The sequence below is a fragment of the Ips typographus genome, linkage group LG2 (genome assembly GCF_016097725.1).
Source record: "Ips typographus isolate SLU linkage group LG2, UJ_Ityp_2.0, whole genome shotgun sequence".
NCBI classification, from domain to species: domain Eukaryota; kingdom Metazoa; phylum Arthropoda; class Insecta; order Coleoptera; family Curculionidae; genus Ips; species Ips typographus.
The window spans coordinates 7,643,326-7,650,696 of NC_138423.1; the positions used below are offsets into that span (position 1 = coordinate 7,643,326).

The 7,371-nt window shown below is 37.0% G+C and overlaps 1 pseudogene; it reads right to left on the minus strand.

Annotated features, from left to right (window-relative positions):
- Nucleotides 1-2,148: 2,148 nt before the first annotated feature.
- LOC145740576 (EH domain-containing protein 1 pseudogene) lies at nt 2,149-7,159 on the minus strand (annotated as a pseudogene).
- Between the last annotated feature and the right edge of the window lie 212 nt (nt 7,160-7,371).

Consider the following 7,371-nt stretch of genomic DNA (forward strand, 5'->3'; position numbering starts at 1 on the left):
ATTTTGGATATTGTTGATGAATATATGTGTCTTGGTCATGTCATTAAAATGGGAAAAGAAAACCAAACAGCGGAGATAAAACGAAGAATCAAACTGACATGGATAGCATTTGGAAAACTGAGTCAAACCAAATAACCAGTAGAGGATCAAGCTCCAGAGAAATCTGCATCAGGATTTACAGAAACCACTAAAAGATTACCTGTTTCCCCAGAATTACTGTGCCATCAGCCATCCTTGGGAAATCCTTATATTGTCACGTTTTGGGGGTGGCGTAGGAAGAGAAACAACAATCGTAGCTCAAGTATGTGGTCTTTATTTATTACTTCGATTACACTAAATAGATCTTACCCCCAGACTAGGAGGGCCGCTAGCACCGCCGCTGGCGGGACGCGCATGGAACACTTTCTGAGAGGGGGTGTGTCGATGCGTGGGTGTGGGGGAATGGGCGTAAGGCCTTCTGAAGTGCCGCCAAGCGGTACCCTCTCGATACGAGCTGGGTCCCCTATGTCCGGCACGCCCAAAGGACTTACTTAAGGCCCTGCAAGCCCTCTTGAAGTGTCGCCAAGCGAAACCCTCTCGATACGAGCTGGGAACCCCTTTGACCGACACGCCCAAAGGACTTACTTCAAGTACTGATAGGTTCAAGAGTTCGGACGGTCACCTCAGGGTTGCGTAAGAACTCTCGTCTTTTCAGCCTGGATTCCAAGAAGGTATCGAGCCGTCCGGGCACTAGAAAGTTCGGACTGATGCTCGATAGACCGACCCAGAGACCAGTGATCTTCGATGGCTTGAGACGCTGATTAAATACCCACATCGTGACCCCAATTTGCCGGTCTTGCTGATTCAGACAGTGCACTAGGGGAGACCGGGGCCCGACTAGGTAACGGAACATAGTGCAATCTATGCTATTCGTGACAATATTCAGGAGTCTAATTAGAAATTCGTAACATTTAAAAAATATAAATTCATTAAATTAAATCAGATATTCGAAAATGGCAAAATAATAAAATGCACGAGGCAGGGTGCAAGAATGCAAGTAGTAGTAGACGGTCGGAAGACTCCGTCTCGTGCCACAAAATGTAGTCGTTTAACCCATTTGCGTTTTGCAGGTGATATAGTGCTCATCAGTTCAGATATCCTGGAGCTTAAGAACATGCTAGAACAACTGAACAAAGCTGCAAATGACGGATTAAAAATGAATTTATCAAAAACAAAAATAATGAACAGTACAGAGGGAAAACTTTGGATATTTTTGATGAATATATGTATCTTGGTCATGTCATTAAAATGGGAAAAGAAAACCAAGAGCCATGGAACAGGCAATTGGTCTCAAAACCGGCATAGATCGATTCCGCTGATGTTCTAGTCTGCATATTTGTTACTTTTGAGCCATTCTACGTCTGTTGGGACCACATCAGACGCTGAATTTGGCTCGTTTGCCCGTAACGAAGTTAGTGGACATAATAGAGCGAGTCGCGGAGCTTAAGTGACTATGGGTTGGGCATGTTGCCAGGCCAAGTGTGGAGAGATGGGTATCAAGGCTTGTACACTGGAGACCACGGCAAACAAAGAGGAGTGTCGGCAGGGCACAGAGGAGATGGTTGGATAATGTGAAGAACATAGCGGGAGGAAGATGGTACCATGCAGCGAAAGACAGAACAGCATGGAAACAAATGAAAGAGGCCTGTGTTTAGTAGTGGACAGAAAATGGCTGATAATGGATGTCGCAGCTGGATTCAATAGAAATGAGGCAATAGGATAGGAACAGTTCTGTTGGATGTTTCCAAAGCTGGGACACAGACGACTTCTACTCAAGTTTTTCAGTGGGCTTACTAAAACTAATCCAAACTCATCCAAAAAAACTAATAACTTCCTCTTTTAACTAATCTCTTGACCTCCTATTTATAACATTAGTGCATCAAACTTTGGTTTTGACTTAACTATCCCTTAACAGGCTAATTTCGGTTCCACCGCACAGTAACCAAGTTAGAGCTTCCTTAACTGAAGGGTCAAAAATTCATGACTTAACTTCTTCCCTTAACCAACTGTAGGAAAAGCTTGAAATTGCATCACTATCAAATTGGTTCTAAACCAAAAACAGATTTTTTAATATCTGAAAGCAAACCATCTTCACACAGAGGTCTTCCTTTAGATTTTCATTATATTTCTTAAGTGCATCAGTGGGTCGAAAGACATTATCTAAAGATGCCGCATTAAATTTTTGTGTAAACTCAAACCAAACTTTGGTTTTGTCACTACATTTTTGTAGCTTGCTACCAAAGTTACGGTCAGAATGCACATAGTGCATCATGTCTATATATTCCAAATCGTCAGCCAATTTCCAAACTTTGCTCAGAACAGCATTAGGAAGTTTAGATTTGACCATGTCTGATTTAGCGGTCATTCCTGAAACTTTTCCATCAACAGGATTGAGTGGTTTGAAGACCTCATCATATTTGGGTTTCTTTCTGTTGACTATCCAATCATGTTCTCCATGGCCTCTATCAAATCCTTCTCCTCTCTTGTAGCCAAATGGTGAAGCAGTATCTTCAACATTATTGAAGGCCCCTCCAGACACTCTCCCAGTGTTATTTGCAGGCGTGTCCTCCAAGGGAATGATTGCCATAAGTTTTGAAATATCATCCTATCAACAATATCCAACAACTTGGGTTTTAATAGATTGAATTTAGTAAAATCCATGTTTATTAGTACATCTTGCATTTTCTTTATTTCTGGAAAATCTCCTTGAGAAATTTGATGTTTCCTCTGAAGTTTCATCTTATATTTGGCCTAAGTTTTTAATAAGCTCTTCTTTGCATCTTTGAGATTTTGATCCAGATATGAGTACTTTAGCAAGAGTTGCTCTTTTAATCAAGTCATTCTTAAAGCTGCATTTCGAGGTAAAGATTGCAAGTCTTTAAAGAGGTCCTGTTCTTCAACTTCAAAAAGCCATCTGTTGGCATCATATCTTAATGGTTGATCCCAAAATGAACCAATGTATTCTCCAGCCACTTCAGGAGTTTGCAACACTGCTCCATATACTCTCATTAGTTGTTGATGATCCAGCATATCAGCTTTATTTAAAACAATTCGAATTTTGTCATCATGTCCTCTCAAAGCTTCTATAGACATTGAAGGCGGTTCAAAAAGGCATTTCCAAATTTAGACAAAGGTCTAAATTGTCTCTTAGGATCAACTACTAATGCATTACCAGGAATACCTCCTTCATTCTGATCATGCATAACAGCAATAAATCTGTCTGTGATATCTCTCTCTCCAACAAATACTAGTACTGACCCAGCAACAGAATCATAGGTTGGGCATCAACGTCCGAATCCTCCAACTTAGGACTATGGAATTCATGGAAATGATAATGCTCTTCCAAAGGCAACAACTTATGCTTCTCTTCGTTGAGCCCCTCCACAACACTGTTGTAGATCTCCTGTTTAACCAACTAAACATTTTCCTGGCCGTTTTTGCAGTTGACACACTAGAATAATGTTACTGAACCAATGATCAATTTGACAGTGTTACACCGAATCGGTTTGAATTAAACCCAATAAACAATTCTTTGTATTACACAATTATTACTGAAAACCTTGCTGACATAGGTAAGTATCTACTGGGAAAAAAATACGGTGATGTTAATGATGCGACAAACCTCAGAAACGAATAAAATCTCCTATCTTGAAGTATTTACATGACCGAAATGGCATTTGTTAAAGGCTTTGGACTCCGTTTAATGATATAATTTAGCGTGGATGTCGCGAATATGCGTTCTACTTGGGTGGTCTCTCTGCAAATTGGCAAAACAGTCGACCAAATCGGTAATCCACGTCCATTATGTAGTAGTAGTCGGTAAGAGGCAGTAAAATACACTAAAAATATACGTTACACATTAATTAGGATAGTTTACCAAACGAATCCTAAGAAAGTAAAATTAACAAAAAATAATAATAATTAGAAGCATAAATTAACTAAACTTCATTTTAATTTGGTCTAACAAGACAATTAGTAGATTGGTAGTTATACCGCTAGTTTAGGTTAGGTTAGGTTAGGTGAAAAAGTAAATCGAATATCTGGGAAACGGTTGGAGTAACGAAAATCTCGCAACGAGACTAAAAATTTGTGTGTGAATAATGAGGTCACAACTGGCAGAGCGTTAGTTTCAATTAATTGTTTTTTGAACACTCTGTATATGTTCAATCTTGTTTCGATTAGCGCGAGGTGGAAGAGCAGTTCAAGACAAACAGTTTGAGCTTTTTAGGTTCTGTCATATCCCAAAAATGGCGGAGATACAAAAATTTTTTAAATTTTGTAGAAATTTCCAAAAAATCGAATATCTCGAATAAGCTTAGAGTTACAAAAATTTGTCACAACTGTCAGAGCGTTAGTTATAAATAATTTTTCTTTTGTTTTTTTTTTAAACACCCTGTATATTTCAATTGTGTTGCAATTAGCACGAATTTGAAAGAGCAACTTAAGACAACAATTTTGAGCTTTTTACAGTCATTGAAACCCCAAAAATAGCGGAGATACGGAATTTTCAAATTTTTTGTGCAATTTCAAAAAAAAAAGTAAAAAAATCGTATATCTCGAAAAAGGTTAGAGTTACGGAAATTTTGCATGAGACCAAGAATGTTTAGAAAGACGTTTTGCACCCAGTAAACGTGTGTGCACCCAATTAGAACATGGTAAACGCCGTCACAACTGGCAAAACGTTAGTTTCAAATTTTCCTGTTTATTCTTTCAGGTTTTTGAACGCCCTGTATATGTTAATCGAGTTGCGGTTAGCACGAGCTGGAAGAGCAATTTAAGACGAACATTTTAAGGTTTCTTTAGTCGCTGAAACCCTAAAAATGGCAAAAATACGACATTTTCAAAATTTTTATGCAATTTTCAAAAAAAAATTAAAAAATCGAATATCTTGGACACGCTTAGAGTTACGAAAATTTTGCAGGACCTTATAGATGTTCAGAATGACTTTCTGCACCTAGTTGACTACGTTTAAACCCACTTACAACCGGGTAAACGCGGTCACAACTGGCAGAGCGTTTGTTGCAAATTTAACTGTTATTATTATTGCTTTTTGAACACCCTGTATATGTTCAATCGTGTTTCGGTCAGCATGAGGTGAAAAAGCAGCTCAATATGTACATTTTAAGCTATTTTCAGTGGCTGAAATCCCAAAAATGGCAGAAAAAGAGAGTTTTAAAAATTTTGATGCAATTTACAAAAAAAAAGTAAAAAAGTCGAATACATATCTCGAAAACGGTTAGAGTTACGGAAATTTTGCAAGAGACCATAAATGTTCAGAATAATTTTCTATACCCAGTGGACTGAATTTACATCTACTGAGAACGGAGTAAACGCGGTCAGGACTGGCAAAACTTTATTTCGAAATTTAACTGTTTTTCTTATTGTTCTTTTAACACCATGTACATGTCCAATCGTGTTTCCGTCAGAGCGAGGTGAAAAAGCAGCTCAAGATGTACATTTTAAGCTATTTTCAGTCGCTTAAATCCCAAAAATTGCAGAGATAAAGAATTTTAAAAATGTTGATGCAATTTTCAAAAAAAAGTAAAATAAGCGAATACATATCTTGAAAACGGTTAGAGTGAGGGAAATTTTGCAAGAGACTATAAATGTTCAGAATGACTTTCTACACCTAGTGGACTGAGTTTTCGTCTACTGAGAACCGAGTAAACGCGGTCAAGACTGGCAAAACTTTATTTCGAAATTGAACTGTTTTTTAAACACCCTGTATATGTTCAATCGTGTTGCGCTTTGCACGAAGTGAAAAAGCAGCTCAAGACGAACATTTTAAGCTATTTTCAGTCGCTGAAATCCCAAAAATGGCAGAGGTAGAGAATTTCAAAAATTTTGATGCAATTTCTAAAAAAAAGTAAAAAAGGCGAATACATATCTTGAAAACGATTAGAGTTAGGGAAATTTTGCAAGAGACTATAAATGTTCAGAATGACTTTCTACACCTAGTGGACTGAGTTTACGTCTACTGAGAACCGAGTAAACGCGTTAAGGACTGGCAAAACTTTATTTCGAAATTGAACTGTTTTTTAAACACCCTGTATATGTTCAATCGTGTTGCGCTTTGCACGAAGTGAAAAAGCAGCTCAAGACGAACATTTTAAGCTATTTGCAGTCGCTGAACTCCCAAAAATTGCAGAGATACAGAATTTTAAAAATTTGGATGCCATTTCCAAAAAAAAGTAAAAAACTCGAATACATATATCTCGAAAACGGTTAGAGTTACGGAAATTTTGCAAGAGACTGTAAAGGTTCAAAATGACTTTCTGTCCCTTGTGACTAGGTTTACACTCATTTAGCTGGCACAGTGTTAGTTTCAATTTTACCTGTTTTTCTTTTGGTTTGTTAAAATGTGTGTGTTTGTAAATTTTGTATGTTGTACCTAATAATAAAATATTATTTCAAAATTAGGTTAGATTAGGTTATTAAGTTCAAGTTTTCACAAATTAGTGAAAAATAAAAGTCAAATCAAATATTAAACAAAATACAAGTTTTAATGCTTGTTGATGTAAACAGTTCTAATGATAATAAACTTATTTTAAAAGTTAGTGAAGCAGTTGACTGTAGAACTAGGAAAAAAGTTAAACATATTATTATTGATAACAAACTGTCTAAAATTAATGTCATAGAAAATTATCGTATGACGAGCAAAATAAACTATAATTTATCTTACTAACTGCGCCAAATTATAACCGTAGATTAAGGTGGAAGAAGGAGGTTAGGTTAGGGCTTTTTGTGGTAAATTCGCTCTAATATCAAATAACAATTATGTGGTTTTATTTATGAAAAATAGTACACATTTGCATTTGTACCATCAGCTCTCTTGTCTGTGAGGTAAAATTACTGTACTTGACTGGCCGATTGTGTAACCCGAAACATGAAAAAGTTCGGTAAAACGTGCAATTATTATGGCAGGGAACTCGAAACTTTTTTTAATTGCCCGTCCTGGAAAAGCCCAGCAATGCTGACGTGCGAGAAAAAAATGTTAATTATAAAGGAGGGATGACATTGTTACCTTCAAAGGTATTGAATTTTGTTTTAATAAGCTTACATGGCAGGTAACAAAATTCGCCGGTGTTTTGTTGTTTTTACCATTACTCACGGCTGGCATAATAATGATATGATCGCTCCTAAAAGTATTTCGTCTGGCGTAAAAAAAAAGTGCTCGGGTATTCGATTTACCGGAGCTACATGGTGCAAGAACCGAATCCAATGGTGCTTGCTTATTAATTTATATCTTTGAACATTCCCACTGAAAAAAAAAAATAAGAATGCAACCTTTAAGTCTGAATTGTTTGATTCCAAACCACTTGATTTAATTTA